Here is a 21,217-nt window from a genome sequence, read left to right on the forward strand (position 1 = left end):
TTCTCATGAAAATACAAACTGGAGCTTAAGTGGAAAGCTCCATATGCCATCTTACTATGTTTCTATTTTTCTGTTGAAAGTTTAGGAAAAGAAAGATGGATACACCATTCTCCCATCAAGCAGGTGGTAACTAGTCAGTCAGCTGACAAATGACTGACTCCTGGAAAAACTCTCACATCAGCTAAGAATGAATGGGACATCTCACTACTCTTGGTATTATTGACTCTGTTACTGCTACAGCATAGCTAAGGATAAAAATGATGGATGATCCGGATTAGTGGAAAGTTAACAAATCCAAAGGGAAGATAGTTTTCCTAGATTATATAGGAACAAGGTTCCCAATTCCTGAAACACCTGACAGGAAGGCTCTTGCTTTCTCGTGTCCATCAGATAAGGTTTATGATTTAGCCTGGGCAGAGGTGAGCAGAACAGGTCTCATTGCCTCGATAATACCCACTGCTGCTCAACATTTAATACCAGTTGTTGCATGATGACAGATAATAGTTTAAGAAGTAATAGTATACAATTAACATCACTTGTGAAGTGCTGACCCAGGACTGATTACCCTTTCTCGGCTCATCCCCTTTCAAAGCAAACAAAGAGGGATGCAACTGGACTTACAGGGACAGGTTTGGGAGTCCTAAATGGTATAGATGTTGAAGTGCTCCTAAATAAACTAAGTGCAACAACAAGTGATTTAAGCAAATTAGAACACCCATTGCGATCCTCTCTAATAGCACTGGGGACTAATCAATGGCTCTTATCTGATATATTGCCTCAGTGGGAGAAAATTAATGAGAGAGACCATCAGCTGATTGTAGAGGCACTTGGAATGGTCCAGGGCAATCTTTCACCAGCTCTTAGCTGTATCCACACTCAACTGTGATGCACTCCACAGTGGCACCAATTATGAGGGTAGGTGAAGAAGACACCTTACCCACAGAGGTTTGAAAAGTAGCTTGGGACAACACAACTGTAAGAGAATTTCAATCCTGGTGGTATTTGGCCCATTATGGTCCCATTAACAATAAGGTAACACTTTCTGTCTTTATAATATAATGCTTCAGTATACACCATATACCCAGTTGTTGCACTAAATCACAATACAATCATCCTCTTTCCCATAGAACATAAAGTATGGATACCACAAAGTGGACACATGTGGCCAACAGTATATGGGAACAACAAGGATTCAGCTGTAAAAGTAACACCATTAAACCCCAAGACATGTCTTGACACTGAGCAAAATGTTTGTCATTTTAAAACACATGCCGATGAAATCCCTGCAACTGCACTTATATATATTGGAAAAGGATATGCTTTCCTAAGGACCCTTTGTGGTTTTATATTAGTAGGTGATATTATTGTAGATACAAGTAATCATTCAAATATTTGCATTTGTAACTTTACTGGAATTATAGGGTATGATTTTAATTATATAGCTCCTGTTACGTCCCGCCAGTTGTTACAGTCTAATTATACACTAGTAAAAGACTTGTTACCTACTTCAACTGGAATTAATCTTAATGCTAGTAAGGAAATTATCACAACATGATGACTTACATCAACTATTGAAATATGTATGAATTGATGGAAAAAATCCTATATTCACTGTCCACCATAAGATGGATGAAATACAGTGCATGTTTGAGAGAGGAAAAAGAGATGAAGAACACCACTGCTGGGAAACTCTCCTGGGGTAGTCACCCACAGCCACAGGAATTTATAACCTCCTGCTCCACCCAGTGGTAATCGCACTAGCTTTGAGTCTATTAGGTCTGGTGCTTGTGATCATTCTGTATATAAGATTATGGAAGCTGATCATGCTTTTTGAAAGGCTTTGCGAGCTTTGCTAAATGTATTAGCAGGGATGCTTAATAAAAACAAAGGGAAGGCTGTAAAGAAGTAAAGGATATTAATTGCTTAGCATAACTTGCTTAGCATTAGTAGCTAAGATGTGCTGAAGCTTTAGGCTCCACTTTGAGCAGATTTCACCCTGCACAGCTTCTGCAAGGCTGCCTGGGTTAATTGCCAGGAGAGCAGGCTGTATTTCAGCTATGACATTTCTCTGCATGTTTAACATATCCCTATCATGACTCCAATGTACTTCTGCATAGATGGGTAGGAGACAGGAGAAAATGAATAACACGTTTCCTTCCAGCATGAAATTGTGAGAGTGTCCTCCACTGAGTGCAATTACTGTGTATATGGCTTCTGTAGTCCAGCTAATACTGCTAAGTATACTGGAGATTAAGGGATTTGGGGCTGTAAAGTCTATTTCATCCATCCAGGCCTGAGCAAGGGAACGCAAGCAGGGAAAAAGTCTTGCAGAAACCACTGGACCAAGCAGGGTCTGTCCTGCAGGCAACCATCCCACCACATCTGCTTGCTGCTCTCAGACCTCACACCAAGCAGCTCTGAGCTCTGTGTGGGGGATGTGAAGGAGGGCAAATGCAGATGCTGGGGCCAAAGCGCCTGCAGCCACATCCCCAGGGCAGATCCCACACCAGGGGCTCCCAAACCCAGCGTACTCCATCAGGGATGCTCCTGACCCTATGCCAAGCACTGCTGTCACATTCCTGGAGCACTGAGCCCTCCCCATGGTGGCATGTCAAGGACACAGGGGACACAGGGAAGGACGTAAGGGTCACAGTGCTCTGCTGAGAGTGCTCAGGAGGCACAGGAGAAGAGCTGTTATCCCTGAGCCAGAGAGCTAACAACAACACCAGAGCATTTCTGCTTTGGCTGAGGCGATGGCCTCCCTCTGCCCCATGGAGAGGGAAGTTGCAGTGCTTCCCATGGGGCTGGACTGTGCTGCCAGCCCCCAGCCCTGCTGCACCCTGGCTCCTCACTGGGGACCTGCCCTGGGGGTGCAGGCTGAACTCATGGAGGGGAATACCCTGCCCCATAGCTAGAAGCTCTGTCTAAAAATAACTCTCCTACAGAGCCAGCATCCTTCCCAGTTCAGGGCAGGCACAGGCCAAGCCCTGTCACCACTACAGCCCAGAGGAGAAGCCATGGCAATCTCCCTCCAGCTCTTCCAAGCCAATGGAATATGAAGCAGAGCAAATACTGGGGTTGCTGTGAGAGCATTGAGGAGTGAAGCACAGCAAGGAGATGGCTTTGAGCAGTAAAAGCTGCCCTTACGTTATGAGCTCAGACACAGCCTTATGCATCCCCAAGCAGCAGAGGAGCCATCTCCACTTTGATCTGGGTTTGATTTAAAATGGAGCATCTCCCTCGGCATCACCCACGGGGCAGCAGTGAAGCAACCTCATTTTCCTCTGCTTTATCCCTTTTGCCACCAGCTGTGTGCCTGAGGCCCCAGGGCCACAAACTCTGGCTCCCTGCACTCCCTGGCCATGATGTGCTGGGGTGCAGCCCCCAGCTGTGGGTGCATCCTGCTCCCTCCCTGCTCTGGGGTGGGGATGAGCCAGCACAGAGCCCAGGAAATGAGAACCTGCTGGGGCATAATGCCAATTCAACGCCCATTAACTTCTCACAAATCCTCTGCTCCACAACCTTATCTTCCTCTGCCACATCCCCTTGCTCCCCCTCCTCCTCCTCCTCCCAGGCTAATGGTCTTTTTGGATGTGGAGACAAGCTTTGTAGGCACCCTTAGCTGTTCTTGGGAGCCCCTCAATGCCAATGTCTGCAGGAAGGATAGGAGACACCCCTGACACCCCTTGGACACCCTCCTGGCACCCACGGGTGATGGGATTGCCCCACATAGCACAGCTCATGGCCAAATGCTCTCCTGCTCTTGTGGATCAAATATCAGACTCCAAATATTTACTTTTACAGCATAATATATCCAGCACCAACCCACATTGCCAGGAGATACCCCAAAGCCATCACCACATCTGGATGTGAATGATAGTTTAAACACCCCACACAGTCCTGTGCATATGGGATAGATTTACTGTCACTTCTTGTAAAATTAGGAAGGGATAAAACCAAACAGCTGAGCAGCAATGTCTGCTGGGCGAGTGGGGAGCAACACCAGCACAGCTCAGGGGCTTTGGCTAAAAAGGAAGCTCCGGAATAAATACCAGTGAAGCTGACCATGAGACGTCTTTGCTTGCAGCTCCTGCCTGAAGAGTGGATTTGACCTGGGAGCCCTCCTGACCCACAGCAGTCTGGCAGAGCTCATTTGAATCAGCAGCAAGCAACCACATTTCACTGGTCCTTCACTGCAGGGCAGGGGGGGCAAGAGGGGCAGGCAGCTCCCCTAGGAGGTCCAGTGAACTTCCTCAAATCAACAGCAGATGAAAAGCACTGACAGTGGAGCTCAGCCTGGCTGCCCTCCCTGCCGAGGTTCTCACTGCACTGCTGGCTGTGCAGAAATTCAGTGGCAAAACAGAGCCAACAGCAACCCTGCCACTGCCCAGGAATAGCTTTGGACCCCTCCTTGTCCCCTCGTTCCCCTCAACCCGAGTTGCCCACTCTCCACCTTGTTCCCCTGGGAGCTACATCCATGGGCTCCGAGCAACAGATTTGCAGAAAAGAAAGTTCACCTTTCAGCAAAGAGCACATGTTTTACACAACAAATTGAACACAGCCAAATCTTAGTTTTCTACCAGAATAGGAAATTTGCATCCAGTCTTTTCCTTTAAGAGGCACGGCTTCCTACATGAGGAAGGGGTTTGGAATACAGAGGATTCCTCAAGGCAGCAGATAAATGCTGGACCAGAGTTAGTGACTGGAGGCTGAATCTAGACAAACTTGGACTAAAATAAGGCCCAACTGCTGGACAGTCACAAGGAATATTGCAGCAGCAGCAGAGTTAGGAGCAAGAGGAATACTCAGCCTTCAGCTATGTCAAGAGAAGGAGAAGCTGTTTCTCCAAAGGAGGGGCCATAAGGATGCACACAAGCAACACCCAAGAGTTACAAGTGGAATACAACTGTGGAGGGGCAGGTTTCCACCAGTGCTACAGAGCTGTGGCACAGTGCTTGGGGCTGGCACTGTCACCATGGTCTCAGGTTTGGCACCAGCCTTTGCTACAGGCAGCAGGTCACATCCCTCTCCGGCTATGCTGAGGCTGTGGAATGGGATGGGAGAGGAAAGCATTCCCAGGCCCATTTAACCTGCCTATGAGAGCTCATAGCACCCTCACATCAGTAACCATAACCCCTGCAGCATCTCACAGCTTTCACAAAATTCCCCTTCATTGCAGCTCCCACCTTTTATCTTTAAAAACCACAACAGGCAAGGTTAAAAAAAAACATGACAAATAATCCAAGGAAAAGAATACAACAGCCTTTGAAACCCCATCCTACAGTTGAAAGGGAGGGATGGAGGCAAGGCAAGAAAGCCAGTGCAAAACCTCATTACCATCAGAAATCCTCTCTCCCTGCCCTTACCTCCTGCTCATTTCCATATCACAGGGGACACAATACCTTTCTTCTCTTGAAAAACATCCCATTTTTGCAGAGACCGGCTGTCCCCACTCCCAGCACTGGCTTGTGGAGCTGAGGAACAAAAGCCATGCTCACACCTGCCCTGGCAGGCGGTGCCAGTGTGTGAATCTCCAAGCCCTTATCAGCCTCTCAGGAGCAGTTTTTACCATTATTATTATTAGTCTACTTTATCTTTTCCCTTTTTTTTTCCCTAGCTTCAAGATCCTTTAGTCAGTCAAATTAGAGTAGAAGAAGCAGCAGAAAATAAAGCATTATAAGGGGTTCAGGAAGTTATTTTCATCTCAAGGAGCACGTAAGAAAGTTTGACAAGTCTTTATTCTGCTCTTACGGGATAATCTGTAGGTTCCCAGCTGATAGGGGGGAAAAAATTAAAAGCATCAGAAGAAATTGCAGGAAGAAGCAAAACCAAGGCCTCTGCATAAATTGAAGTAATGTGCAGCTTAGCTGACAGCTGAAGGCACTGGAGGGTGAAATGTCAGGGCCAGGAAGGAAAGGGGCAGCTGCTGGGTCCAGGCAGGGCTGGGCAGAGGGTGCTGTGTGCAGGGCAGGAGGGCCACTCAGCCCCCTCCAGCTGGTCTTTCCTCCTCCTAAGTGGATCCATCACATATTTCCAGTCCAGAGCATCACTAACAGAGCAGGCGGAGAAGGGAGGGGAAGCAAAGCAGCTCAGACATCACTCGGCATCCCCCATGCTGCCCCGGATCGCTGGATTTGTCCTGCTCCTGTCTGGCAGTTCCGATAAAAGCTACAAGCATCAAGTCAGGCACGGCAAAATTTTTTTGCCAAGACTTCAGGCTCTCACATTTGCACGCAGAATGCAGGGCCCTGGGAGCTCCCAGCATCTACCCAGGAAGCACCAAATGCAGGGCGGGGATCAGAGCCAGGGTGCTGAGGAGGGGGCCAGGATCACAGGGAGATGTACAGAGGGGAGAGAAGAGGTGGGACCACCAACTCCTCTCTGAGCCATCAGCCCGTGGGGATTAGAGATGGATGCAGACAGTGCCGGATGGCCAAGAGAAGCAGGGACCAGCTGCAGGAACCAGGGTCCTGAACCGCACAGGAAAGGTACACGAAGGCATTTGTGGTGTGAGACAGCCTTTCCCGAAGTGGCTGTGCTGAGAGCAAGGGAATGGGATCCCCCTCTTCACGGGCAGGGTATGAGGGTCCGAGGCAGCCCCCTCCCAGTGTGGCACGGCAGGCAGCCCAGTGCCTCTCTGGCTGTTCCGCGGCTGAGCCACGCGGTGCCGAGGCGGTGCTGTCACTGGTGATTGATGGCACAGTTCGGGAGGAAATAAATTCCCAGGCTTTTGCAGGTGAACTGGGGGGTGTATCCATCTTAAAGATGCTTAATGAATGTGCCACAGCCCGCAGAGTGGCAGCAGATACATCTCTGCAGCCAGCACTCCCCACGCTGTTCCTTGCAAGGTTCAGGCACAATTTAACAGCTTCTTATTGATTTTATTTATGTTTCTTAGGCCCTGGCAGTGTCTAGACTGCCCCAGTCCAACAAGGGCCCATAGTCATAGTGGGGACCTGCACTTGATTTTCTCATGCTGCTCCTCAACCCTGGGGACAATACCTGGTGTTTGGCCACAAAAGATGCAGTTTTAGGTTCTTTAGGACATATTGAGGCTTATATGGTCTTCAGATCCAAGAAAGAGGATGATGCAGTGTAACTGGAGCAATGGTGAGCAATGGCACAGGCAGTGGGGCAAATGCTGCTGCCACACACCCACGCCGCCCCAGCACCAGGCTCTGGGTTGCATCTTTGAAACTCAAAGCAAATTAAGGACCTTTGCAAAGGCGCCCTTGCAAGATGGCCTTTGGAAAGTCCGAGCTTTTTATGTAGCTTTGCAGACCTTAATTTTCAAGGAAAGAAAAATGGCAATCAGCAGTTCTGGCATGTGGCTTGGCTTTGTTTTTCCCTCTTCCCCTTAGGGGAAAAAATAAAAAGGAAAAAGAAAGAAAAGCAGCAAAGAACAGCAGAGACCCAGCTGACCTTTCTGGCTAAGAGACCTTGTCTGAATCACTGGATGGTAACAATGAATGAAATGCCAGTGCCCTGCCTTATAAATACCAGCTTCCTCTTGGGGTGAAATGCCAGCTTTCGAACATGGAAAAGCTGCAAAGAAAATGTCACCCTCGCCAAGGTGTGAAATGCCAGCCTGCTCCAAGATCCCAGGCTCACCCACGGGGCAATGGGCAGGCTAGTGCCTGCTGCTGGATCTCCAAATTCCTCCCATCCAGGGCCTTCTCCAAAGCTCCATGGCATGAAGGGGACAGGACTTCAATGCAGGACAGTCAGAGCATCAGTGCTCCAGCATTACCTCCAGCATCACAGCAGTGAGCTACTCAGAAAAGCTTCCTTGGGGAATTGGTTAATTTCCCTTTTCCAGTGGCTGTGAGTCAGAGGGCCAGTAAGACAAACAAATCACGTTTCAAGAATGGTTGGACAAGCCAAAACAGTTATTTCCAGTTTTCCCAGTGAGATGAAAAAGCAATTGAGCATAAGGAGATTTTGCCATCTAAAAAGTTTATCGCAACCCGAACTCCTAGTTCTCAGCGAGCGCTGTTGTTGCTGGGTTTAATCCTATTTATTAAACACGGGAAATCATCCAACATACTGTCCTTGTGTGAAGAAATGTTTCCTGTGAAGCTGGTGATATTTGCAACATCTCCCCTACTCTTCGCAGAGCCAAGTTTGGTTTAATCAAAGCCATGTTTTCCAGAAGCTCATCCTTCTTTTTCCCACCACTTAGGATCCTCCTATCCCAGTTTCCTGGTACCAAAGCCCCAACACCAAATCTATGTCAGATCAGGGCAGCATAGCGAGAGGGACAACTTGGAGACCTCAGGACCATCACTGAAGACTGTAGGGCTGCAGAAATGTAACCAAGCCTTCCTACCTGATAAAATTACGTCGGGAAATGAATGAAGTTGTTTTTTGTCTTCTGGGAACTGGAGCTGTTCTCTTTCCCCACACCCACACGTTCTTTTTTTTTTTTTTTCCTATAAATGTGTGAAATAATTTTACCACCCTTTTTTTTTCTTTCAGTTACTCCTCCTCCCCTCAGATCTCGCCCTTCCTGGCATTTGAAAATAGCTCATGAAAAGGAGAAGGAAGGAGGGGAATGAAAGGAAGTGTGTGGGGATGCAAGATGGAATGGAAGAGAAGGGAAAAATACATGAAGACTGAAAAATACATGTTTTTCAAAGCAAATCAGAATGGCTGATTGCTTCTACTCCAGAGCCCATTCTGGGAGAAGGCTACTAATCTGGGAAGTTTTCTAAGGCTCTCTGCATCCTGTCAGTTGTTAGGCAACACCTAGGAAGAAAATGGCACAGCACGCCTGCCTGCGCCTGCCTGTACCTCGTGTGCAGGCAGCCATCCTAGCTGGGCATCAGAGCACAGCAAGAAAACACAACCTGCCAGGGACCCAGATACCATTTGTGGTCAGAGCTGATCAAGAACGCTCTTAATGGATTTTCTTTTACTTGTGCAATACTTATGGCTGGAACTGAAACAGCTGGAAAAACCACCTCAGGTTTGAAAACCTGCTGGTGAAGCAGCATGGCCCCACAGGACCCAGGGGCACAGTCAGGGGAAGGGTCCCAGCTACCTGTGGCCTCAGAGGGGCTGGGGTGAGGGCTGGAGGGTTTCTTTCTCCAGCCAGCACCAGGCTGGTGGCCAGGCTGCTCCCAGCTTGCTGGCAAGGCAAGCCATTAGTGCTGGAGCAGCTCTGGGGATGGGTTTGTGCCCAATCCCTCTGCCTGCCTGCTGTGTGGAAGATCTCTGCCGGAAATGGTTTTAATGCATCAGTATCCGTGTGCATCGTGTCCAGGGCTTTCCCCCAAGTGCTTCTCTGTAATAGATTTCATCCTTCACCTGGAGAGATGCTGCCCTCACAGGTCCCCAAGGAATCAGAATTCCAGTTGCTCCACAGCTTTCCTGCCAGGGAGAGGCAGCAGGGCAGCTGGCAGGCCCAGAAGCATCGCACCCCTAATGCAAATCTCCTCTCAGCCTTGGCAGTGGTGGGGCTGCTGGCAAAAGGGAAGGGATGCTCACTGCTAGGGGAGGCAGCCAGGGCAGTCTTTCCCTCCCACATCCCTTGTCCCATTTTATATCTCCTCTCTCTCTCTGCACACCACCTTCCTCCCCCTTCCTGCTCCTGTTTTTTGGGCAGGGGTTCTGGGGCCAAAGGGATGCTTTCCAGCTTTTTTCTCTAAAAAGCCCCTAACAACCTAATTCATTGCAAAGCAACCATTTCATGTCTGTGTCTGACATGGAAGGGACTTGGGGATTTATGTTAGTGGCAGCACCGAGGGGAATCCGCGTCTGGATTAGCAGCAGCGGGAAGGCTGGCAGCCACAGGCATTGCCAGCACGGCTGCTGTCGGAGCCCTGGGGAGCCACCCCCTGAGCAGAACAGCTCTGCAGGGATGCACGGATACAGTGCCAAGTCCAAAGGATGCTTCCCATCCCAATCAGGAGCATGACAAGCACTCCTCGTCTTGACAGCGTCAGAAGCCAAGGAGGGAACTACGCCTCATCCTGTGCCGCACCAGCACCGGGAAAGCCGGGTTGGGCTGAGCCTGGGGGAAGTGGCAGCATGCTGAGGAGAGCCTGGCTGCTCTGAGTGGGTTCAGGCCAAGCAAGAGCACTGCCACATCCCCCAAGAGTGAAGATGGGGGCTCTGCCACTGCATGCGGCTCCCTCAGGAGCTTGGAGGGGACACATTGACCAAACCAGACAGGCAGTGTTGCTCCAGCCCAGCACAGTCTGCAGGAGCCCAACAGGACCACCTTGAGATGGCAGTGGGACACTGAACTCCAGATGAACACCCGAGCACAGCAATCTGCTTCTTTCTTCAGGAGATGCCACTGTGCAATGCTCTCTCTTACCACCTTCCCACAAGGACACTAATTTTTTCCAGCTGAGCTGAGGAACAAACAAATCATCACCCACTCCAAGTAGGTGGGTTGGCAATGGCCAAGGAGAAGATGCTTTGTGTTTGGCGATGGTCCACAGAGCTAACTCAGCAAAGCCAGATGATAGGCAGTGAAGCCACCCTTTCCAATAATAGCACTGTGTGACACGCAGATCACTCCTGCTCCGGAGGTCTCCAAGGGCTTAGTGTGAACTTCATAATACCCCTGTTTCCAGCACACAGGAATGCTGCTTGCAAAGCTAATCATCTCCTAGGGCATCTTTGTTAGCCTTAAAGTACTCTGCTTGTGGCCTCCTGCATCCGCACCGGAGGCCCTGGGCCACATCCTGCTCTCGTGTACCGCAGTGTAAATGTGTGCATCCACACCTGAAATCACATTATGGATGTTTCACTGGTGTCCAAACATACTCTTGGAGGCTCAGAAGTGCACCACTCCTTTCATTTCCAAGGTGACAACAAGCCCGCAAGACTCCCAGTCCACCTTGTGGATGTAACTTGGGCCTGGCAATTCCGCCTTCATAACCCCACCTTTTAGCTCCAGCAATCTACAAAAATCCCTCCTCTCCTGAGCTTAACAAGAGGCATTTCAACTACTGAGCCTCAAAATCAGATGCAGCACCTTTTACCAATACATCCCTGCATGCCACAGACCAAGAGGCAAACACTGAAATACACCTTAATCCTCGCTCGCAGAAGCTCCTCTTTCAAGAGCAGGAAATTATTTTATTATAGGAAAAGTCCAACCAGGGACCATGCTGAAAACCCTCACAAGCCATGTGCAAATAACCACACATTAACAGTCAGGCAGGCAGCAGAGCAGGGCAGAGCACAGGCTTCATGTGGAAACACCAGCTCTGCCCAAGGCATGGCTGGCACTGGGCTTTCCATGTGTAATCCTGAGTCCCCCATCCTCCTTCCTGCTCCCCAGCACCTGCTACAGTGGGGTCCCTTTATATTTTACCCTGCTCTGGGGCTGTTCAGAGGGCTGTTCATGGGAGCAGCTCTCTCTAGTCCAGCCCTGAGAGTCCACACTCCTCTGCACCAATGTGGGAGCATCAAAAGCCTCTCCAAGTTTTAACACAGGGTCCCACAAGTGTTTTAGCTTGGCCAAACCAGATTTTTCCCATGAAATGAAGTTTTGATGGACATTTTCCCACCAGCTAGAAAGGCACAGGGTGCCTGTCAGCACTTGCACTGCTTGGGTGTTCCCCAAGGGTCTGGACCAGACCTGGCACAAACATAGAGCAGCATCTACCCTGGCTGCGAAGAGACTGGCTGCAAAGCTGGCAGCTCAGCCTTACAAAGCTAGGCCAGACGTGGAGTTTCCATACTCCATAGCTCCCAGCCCTACCACATTCCTCACTCAGGATTTGATGGCAGGGACGCACAACAGCCTTGGATGAACCCAGCTCACGCACCGCCACTGGGCTTGGATGTGAGGCTGATTAGAAGGATTAAAAACCAGTTCAGCAGTGGGCAGCAGGAGGGATGTGCTGGCAGGGCCCAGGCTCGCCAGCCTGTGGGATGCCATGGGGAATCTTGAAAGGAAGGGAAGATCTGAGCGGGCATTGCTGCCTGGCTCCCTCTCTAACGAGGGACAGGAACAACCCGCAGGTAGCAAAGAGCTCCCAGATGAAAGCAGCTCCATCCCCAGGATCTTGTTATTATTTCACAGATGTTTCTCACATACCTTTTCTTTAGTGTTATTTTTCTAAAGTTGCTCATTGCTCTAGATAAACGGGGCCCTCTGTGGCTGCAGGCAGGGGGTGGCAGGAAAGGCAAGGCAGGAAACCCTGACTGAGCTTTTGCAGGGTTAACATGATGCCTGAGTGACAAGAAAAGACTGAAAGTGGGAAAAGATTAAAAATAGATTCCAGTTTTGTTTCAAATATTGTAAAACAAAAGGTCCTGCAGCAACTATCGCAGAACCAAAAGGCACGCCCGCATCTTGGGCTGCGAGAAAGCTCAACAGCAGATGTATTTTTCATTAAAAGACTATTTAATATTGCAGGTTCCTGCTGAAGACCTGCTTTCTTGACTCTGGCTGATTGCCGGGGAGACACTTCTTCTCCCTTGCGTGGAGGATCAGGGATTTGCTCCCACAGCCCTGAGCAGCCCCTTCTGCACATGGCCCTGCCTTGATGTCCCCAGAAGCGTCTCTATCCCCCATCAGCATCCCATGTACACACTCAGTGCTAGTGAGAGAGCCCCAGTATCAAGCCATCAACGTGGCAAATAAAGGTAAATAAGAAACAAATTATCAGGCATTTTAAAAAAAGCAAAATGAAGGGCAAGAGCAATTCCAACTGCACAAGCCCAAGGGCTGGCAGTAAAAGGAACTCCTTTCCCGCTAATGAGAGACAACTACACTTCGTTAACTCAAACTTTCTCATTTATCACCTTTGCACCGCCTGTGTCTGCCTCATGGCTGTCAGACCATGATAATGTATGAAAAACAGTCATTTATCCCTCAACATCTCAGTCAGTAAAGCCTCACTGTGCTGTGGGAATGGATTTACCCCACGCCCAGTTCAGCTCCCAGCACAATAAGGCTAATTTAGACGTTCAGCCAAACCCTCCTGTCTCCTCTATCCTCCTTTTATTTTATTTTATTTTATTTTAAGGCCAGCAGGTGCTGGGCTTTGCAATTGGAAGCGACAAGTGGCTGCGGGCAGAACATTCGAGTGAAAGCTTCTCCTCTCCTGCCTGCTTCTTGCCTATGATGCTCCCCTTGGGTACCCACCCTGGGTGCAGGCACCTCGCGGGGGGCTGCTCTGGGGCACCTGATCCTGCTCGTGGTATATTTTTGGCTCTTAAAAGCAGCAAGGAGCCACGGACACATGTGGGCATCTTAGCAGTGGGGGCTCAACACAGGCAATAACCGCTCTTGTCCCCCCTCGAGTTGGCTTTGGTATTCCCCATGTTTCCCAAACACGCTGTATTTGGTTGGAATCATATGCAAAGCACTGGCTCTGCCTCCCACGCAGCTGTTGATTGTGCAGCAGGGCTCTGTTTGTTCGAGATTTGCTTTGCAAGAGGGGAGGAGGGAGCAGCAGGCAGCTCTGCGAGGGGGTATGTGGCTAGATCCTGCCATTTTTAAAAATTAAAGGAATTGCAAAGAATTAATTCTTAATTAATTAACAGAGGTCTCAACACAGAGATGCAGAATGCAGAGGAAAATAAAAACGGCAAAACTCCCTGGTTGCTGGACACATTTCTTCTGGTAGAAAAGCTTTCTAGGAGATTAAAAAATTCACGTTCAGATGATTTTGGAAGAGGCATGCTGAGCTGGCTGGAGCCCTGGTGGTGCCACCCCCATGAGTGCTGCCATGGGTGCAGCCCCCATCCCGCCAGCTCCTGGTCCTCCAGCCCAGCCCGGCCCAGCCCATCCCTCTCAGAGGGACATTGCCTGCGATCAAAGGAGCCGCCCACAAAAGTCCCCAGGGCTTGCCGGCATGCTGGGAGAGGAAATATCAAACCTGTCTGGAAATCAAACAGCAGAGTCAGAACAGAGGGAAGAAAAGAAAAAAACACAGGAAACGAAACCTGAACTGACACCCTTTGTAATTGAAAATACCCAATGCGGAGAATCATTGCTCGGGGGACAACACGCTTTCTGCAGAGGAAATCCAAAGTGACTCCGACCCCGGAGCAGCTTCCCCAGACACCGCCGGCCATCAGAGAGAGCCCGGCATGAGGACTGTCACTGCTCTCAGCTGCAGGTTTCTGGCCACAAGCTCTGAGCATGCAGATGCCACTGTGTGTGTGATTAAAATCCCGTTTGCTGGGGACATGAAGGACATGGAGCTCATGCCAGGAGGAGCGGAGCAGGCAGCCCATGGGCTCTCCCACCACCAGCAGTGGCGAAGCAAACACCTCCCTGGGGATAAAGAGCCTGACCACTGGAAGAAATCTTCCCCAAGGGTACAAAAAAAGCTCTGATGGAGCCCAAGCCTCGTGTTTCGGCCTTAAGATGCTGTCCTCTCTGCCACCCAGCTGGCAGCAATCAGCAACGAGCCAGGGAAGCTCGTGGTTAGCCCAGAGCAGCCACCAGCAAAGCACAAAGGAAAACGAGCCAAAACCCCCTGAGGATGCAGATTCCATGGCTGGCTAATACCTCATTTAGGTATTATAAGGCGTTATATTATCCTGAACTTTAATGAAAGCCATGTAAAATAGTAGTAATAATAATAATAATGCTATAATAATAATTATAATAATAATAATAGGTGTTCAAATTGGAAATGGGATGCCATTTCTCTGCTCATCGCTGCTGTGATCTCTTGCTGATCTCCAAGTGGAAGCCATATTTTAAAAGTATTCATGTGGGGCCAAGGCACCGTGCAATAAGACCTCTGGCAATTTGCCACAAAAGCTGATACAGGAACAGGAAATCACAGGGAACAGAATGCATTTGCAATCCTATTGGGTAGGCCAAGGCAGGTAGAAACAGAAAGTGAGGAAGGAGGAGACAAGGCACATGCTGGATGCTCACATTCCCTACCCTACTCTGACCAGTTTGGGACAGGTACCTCCAGAGCAGGGCAATCTGGCATCCCTGGAGTGCACAGGGCACCAACAAGGACTTCCTGAAGGCTTCTCAAGCTCACAAAGGAAAAGTATGGGACTTTTTACATGTGACACGAGACCTTCTACTCTGGCCTGATCACAGCAAGCAACTGGAGGATTTGCTGCCAGGCTGGACCTGAGTACAAGGAGATAGCTGCAAATGAAGGATTCGCAGCCACCGTCTCCAAGCCACCCTTGCTGCCTCCACGGTTCTACCCTCACACTCCCAGAGCCACCACCACGGCATGAGCAAGGATGGGAGATGCTCTGCGGGCGGGCAGCCATGGGAGCTGGCGCTCGTCCTCCCTACCCAGCTCCGTCCCAAGCAAGACAGTGGAATTAAGTGCAAGTTATAATTAAGACTGGATGTTTGAAGAGAAACATAATCTCCGTTCCGTGGGATTCGCTGGCACAACAGTAATTAACGTCTCATTAACATTCGCCTAATTAAGCAGTTTATGAAAGTGGATAGATTTGCATACTGCTCCACTTCAGCTTCAGTGCATCCAGTTACATCCAGGCACCAGAGTTAACCCTTCCAGGGCATTTCCAACCAAATTCCCAACTCTGCGAGGCTTCCCACACTCTTCCTGTGAGGACACAAGCTGCTGTGGCTGCACATCTCACTGCACAGTGCTACCCAAAACCTGGTAAAATATCTCTCCATCACCTCTTTTCTAGTCAAACACCTCAACCCTATTACCTGTTTTCCAGACAAACCCATCCTAAGCCTTTCCAACTTCCTTCATTGGTTATCTGCTTTTAAAACCCTCAGCTGGTTTCAATGCTTTCCTGCAGATTCTCAACACATTCATCAGGATGCAAAGAAGATCTGTAAGAGCTTCCAAAGATAGGGAGAAATGTCTCCTAAAACATTTAATGCTATACTCATTCCCAAATGTTCTTTAATGTTTAAAAACAATGACTTCAAGATTAAAGAAATGCTCCAAATTCTGAACACCAGTTTAAAAGCAGGATGCAACAGGAGCTTCCAAAAGGTTTCTGTCATAGCAACTATGTTCCCTCTCTTTGAGAGTCCTCCTGTCGTTCAGAGGAAAGGCAAACCAGCAAAAGCAGTGACAACACTCAGATGACGCCTTGTCCCTCTTGGGGACAGCAGGACACCATTCCCAGACGGATCCTGAAGCAGCCCATCAAATAAGACACATGCATCCCCTTAGCAGCAAGTCAGTTGAATTGCTGGACATAACATTTTCCGCTCCTAATGCCAGCTTTCTCTTCTGGTGTTGGATTAGTAAAGCTGCTGCATCCATCACACGCTTAAAAAGACCATGTGCAAACCTGCCTCCCCCCGGGGCATCTCCTGGGGGGCGAAAAATGAGCTCTCTAGTTAGTGCTTAATGCTTGGAGACGAGATGCAACTTTGCAGCAAATACAGTGGGAAAGAAAAATTCATGACACAGCCTTTCATTGAAAATCAATAAAGCCCAGACCTGCCTGTGATGTACACACTCAATTTATTCCTCGCTCGGCTCACTGCGTCTTCACCACCAGCCCTCTCGGATCAGTCAGGTCCTTGCTGGAGGACACAGTGTCCCTGCCCACCTCTGGGTCATGGCACTGGTGTCACCAGAGCCACATCAGCATGAGGCTGTCACCTCCATGAGGTCCCAGGCCCCCATCTGCAGCAAGCCATGCTCCCGTGGCTGTGATCCAGCCCCACAGCATCCCTCCCCACAAAGCATCTGGGAGCAACAGCCCAGCTGTGTCCAGTGGCAAAGGCAATTCCAAAATTTCCTTCCATCTCCCAATGTATTCCTACAGCTACAGCTAAATGCTGTGCCAGAGAGACACTCTGGATTTGCACTTGGAACACCTCTGTCTTGAAAACACATCTTAATTTTCCCCTATCCCCAGCAGCCAAGAAACCTTCCTGGAAGTGATGATCGACTGAGCCATCCTCCTGAGTCAAGCTAGGACATCCTTCCGTCCTGCCTGAACCCTATCCGTGGGACCACCATCATTCATCCTGTCCTGTTCCCCCTTCCCCTCTGAGGGAGGCTTTGAGAGCCCTGTGAGACACCCAAAATCCCTGCAGATTTAGGCGTCAGCCTCTTGCCTTTAACCATTTTTTCTTCCTCCCCAAATCTCCCTGACAATGCTGAAAACAGTCCCAGAAAGGAGGAGAGGGGACGGGGAGGAGGGGGTGGAGGGCGTGTCCCTGAGCTTTGCCCACCCTCTGCTAGTGGGAGACCCAGAAATTCTGTGGAGATGGAGAAACGGCTGCTCCCTTCTGATGCTGGGGTTACATCTTACATCCCTCCTGCAGCCAAATCCTCCCTGGAGACAGGAGGGCAGCTGAGGGATGCAGGCAGGAGAGATGCAGTACGGCATCCCCTCTCTCCCACTCTGTCCTTTCTCCAGCTCTGCCTCTCCTCTTGCACGGATCCCACGCTGCCACCCTCACCCAGAGCCACCACAACAGGACCAAAGAGCTGCCCAGACAGCGGGGTGAGGGGCTGATGCCAACCCAGCCCCACAGCGGCTGCCTTTGGCACAGGGCTGGCTGTGCCTGGCTGTGAGCAGAGAGCTGAGGGGGGATCTGGGGAGAGGTGGGTGTCCCGCTGTGCTGGGGGCTCATGCTGGGCTCTGCAGCACAGCCTGACCTACTTTCTCGGGCGGCACAGTCACACCAGCCGCAGCGGCAGCACGGGGTTTCTTTTCTCCTCTACCACATACAGATGTCTTCTTACAAACTGGCAGCGGGATCACGGCAGGGTCCCCTCTGTGCCACCACCTCGAAGCATTGGCTGTCCCCTCCTCACCTCTAGCCAGTCTTGCTGCCTTTGAATGGGTGCCCTCCTTTCCCTAGCCTTTCCCAAAAAATTCACGGCACATCTCAGCCAAGAGGAGGATTTATTGATCGTCTTATCTGTGTCTAATCCCAGCCGGAGCGCCACGATAAACGAAGCCGGCTAAATAAAATGCCTTCCTGCAAGGTCTCTGTGTCGAGAGCAGCTGGCTGCTAGCGGGGTACAAAGCAGGGAGCAGTCCCCAGGGCCCCAGACCCACCTGTGCAGGGATGAGCAGCTCATGATGGCAAAGGCCTTGAAAGAAGGAGTAATGTACTGTGAACACCCATCCAAAGCTGAGGGCAGGGGTGGGGGACAAACCAAACCCCAACTACTCCATCTAATCGATGGTAAGCAGTTTAAATGCTCTTTCACTGCAGTTCAGGGAGCCCTAATTCCAGGCATGACCTGAATCTCTTTAAAAAGAGAAGAGAGGGGAGGCAGGCAGGCAAGGAGTGGGGAGAGCCAGAAATGCCAGGGATGCTAATTTGTCCCTGTTTCCTCTCTGCAGAACAGCATCTGGGAGAAAAAGCACCTGCTAAGGAGAAGGGATCCCCGTGGAGCAGAGATCCGGAGGTGCGTGCTCACAGCCATCCCTATTACCCAGCCTGGACTGGAAATATTTGACACAAAAGCAGGATGACGGATGCTTCTGTCTTTGCAAGAGCAACCTGGGGTGCCAACGAGCACTGACAAACCAGCCCCACCCCAGAAGGGAGCAGGGGAGCTCAGCCCAAATGCAGTGTGGCCATATCCAGGTCAGCTCATGAGCCTGCTGGGAAGCACAGGCTATAAAAAGCACGGGTGAGATGCTGGGATCATCCCAGAGCAGCGAGGAACAGGTCAGGATGGCCCTGCTCTCTAAGTGAGCAGTGCCAGGGTGGCGATGGGCTGCAGAGGATGGCACCAGTCACACAGGACCATGGGCAAGCGCCCTTCTTCCTGGGATTTCCAAAGTAATGGTCCATGAGACAGCACTGACTAAGAATTACTGCTGATTTTCCAGAGGGAGATGGGGTGTGGAGGAAGGGGGACTGAGGTTGCCAACAAGGCAGTGCTGGCAGATGGAGAGATGCGGTTTGGCACCCACAGCCCTGACTGAGGAGGAAGAGGAGGAGGAATTGCCATCCCCTGCATCCTGCTGGCTTGGTACCAAGTAGTTGTGCTCCTTCAGCAGGGAGATGCCATGGGAGCACCAGCCTGGGACCCCATTCTGCATGGAAGCAGACATCCTGGGTGCACTGGAATGGGGACAAATCCGCTGACCAGACCAGCCTGTCATCCCAGCCTATTCCTGTACAAGGCACATGCATGTGGCCAAGAGCTCAACAGGGTCCCAAATCCCCTACAGAGAGTGGACAGAGGCAGGGCTGGCTACACTGGGCTTTCATCTCAATCTGTTCCCATCCTGCTGTTCTCCTGCCACCCGGTGTCATGACGTCCCCTCTACTCTCCCAAAGAGAATCACAAATCCTCCTGCAATCCCTCCTTGGAAGCCTGAGCTTTGCCAGACCCTGTGTTAAGCACCACAGATCAAAGGGTTAATGAGTGACGAAGGGGAAAGGCTGCGATGCCTGTTCCCCACTCCCCACCCCGTGTACCCCCGCAACGGGACCTGTATGGGCAGCAGTCACTGCAGCCCTGCCCCCCAGCCCCGATTTCGGTAGAGCCTGGCAGGGCACGCAGGGAGCTGTCAGGCCCCATCATGACTCACACAGTCATTTCTCCCTTCAAGCCAGGAAAAAAAAAGACATAATAAAAAAAAATCAGGCAAACGTTTGAAACACTGGAGATAAACAGAGGAGAGAGGAGATGGAGGCAACTAATGAGGTCCCTGGCCCCGATGAGAGGTGCGAGGAGAGCACAGATGCTTCTTGGCCAGCAGCGATCCCACCCGTTGGGCACAAGGAGCACACAGGGGACAGCACTTCCCGGCACAGCCCCGGCACCACTGGCGGGACCCGCGGGCAGCTCCGGGGAGCAGTCCCCAGGGCGGTGGAGCAGCCGGACCCGGGGCCAGGACCCCCGGCAGCCCTCGGGCAGTGTCTGCACAGCCACACAGCACAGGGATGGCAGGATACCCTGGCCCCATGGAAACCTCACCGATAAAACAGATTTATTTTTCTCCCCCTGCTCTATGAAACATCCACGAACTTATAAATGCTCGGTTGGGAGGAAGCCAGAACCCCAAGCCTGTTCCCATGCAGACCCCCAGCTTCCCTACGACTTAGCCACCCCCTTCTCCAGGGACTGAAAAAGGAGAAAAGCCAAAAAAATCTTGATTCTTATAGCTAAAACCAAATGTGTCACCTCAGTAACAAATTGGCCTGCCTGCCTGCCTGGCAGAAATTGCTCTGTTAAAATATATATCCATATTATTCTTTTTGAGCTGCCTTTCCCAAATCTGTTCAAGAATGGGGAAGTTTTAAAGTCCCTGTGGACAGCAAGTCTTTCTGCTCCCTTCCTAGCACCCAGCGAGGTAATTATCTGCCAGGAGCCCCGGGCTGTGCCACGGCTCGTTGCACCGCTAATTAGCAGAAACAAGCCAGTCCCCCGGGGCACCCGAGGTCCATTCCCATCCCTCTCTGCCTTCCTCCTCCTCCTCCTCACCCCGGGGGGCACAGCAGAACATCTTGTGTTTAGCACCAAAGCTAAGGGCCTTGTACTCCTCCCTCCGGTGCCAGAGGTGCAGAGGTACCCCTGCCCACCCAAGGGACAAGGAACAGAAGCACCCCAGAAACTTATCCATTGCCAAGAGGATGCTCCTTGCCATGAGGCTGATGAGGACACCGTGGAGAGCACTACTGCTTGGTACCAAGAGACTTACAAAGCGCATAATTTAGAGTCTGCTTCAGCCTCTTCTGGAGGAATACTAAGGAAGTGGAGACTTCCCAAGAAGTCTTCTCTTCCCAAAATGAAAGAAAAAAAGATCTGATCTTGGAGGCATTTAGATCTCCCCGCTTGGACTTCTCTAGTTTTTGCTCCTCACAAGTTTCCCTGTCTCCTCACCAGGCAAAAGTCACGTTTAAATAAGCCACCAGCTCTGCCAGGAGAAGGGCACAGCATGAGCTGCCCGCTGCCAGGGTGAGCGTCTGCCGAGCGGCACGGGAGGCAGCCATGGGAGGCGGCAGCAGCACAGAAGGCAGCCATGGGGAGCGCTGGGGAGATGCCCCTCGTGCACGTGATGCGTCGGGAGGAGCATCCCCCAGTGCCTGGCCCAGTGAGATGGGAGGGAGCCGTCAGAGCCCAACCACCCTACCAGGATGGCTTCAGGCTGCCAGGATGCCACACCATCATCCTCATCGCCAGCAGCGCCAACAGGATCTCAATGGAAAGTGCGGATGGGCGCACTCCCCACCCTTGGATCGCAAAGCGCACACCGGATCGGTGATCTGAGGAACGCGGACGGCAGCTTGGGCTCTCCAGATTTACACCCATCCCTTCCTGATGCTTCAGTGCAAGAC

At 50.8% G+C, this 21,217-nt stretch overlaps 1 protein-coding gene across 3 annotated transcripts in view; it reads right to left on the reverse strand.

Annotated features, from left to right (window-relative positions):
- The window catches only part of LINGO1 (leucine rich repeat and Ig domain containing 1), a 152,063-nt gene that overhangs the window by 102,603 nt on the left and 28,243 nt on the right, over window positions 1–21,217 (reverse strand). The gene's annotated exons all lie outside the window — the stretch shown is intronic.

Source organism: Lichenostomus cassidix, chromosome 10, assembly GCF_008360975.1.
Source record: "Lichenostomus cassidix isolate B80296 chromosome 10, HeHo_3.0, whole genome shotgun sequence".
NCBI lineage: Eukaryota > Metazoa > Chordata > Aves > Passeriformes > Meliphagidae > Lichenostomus > Lichenostomus cassidix.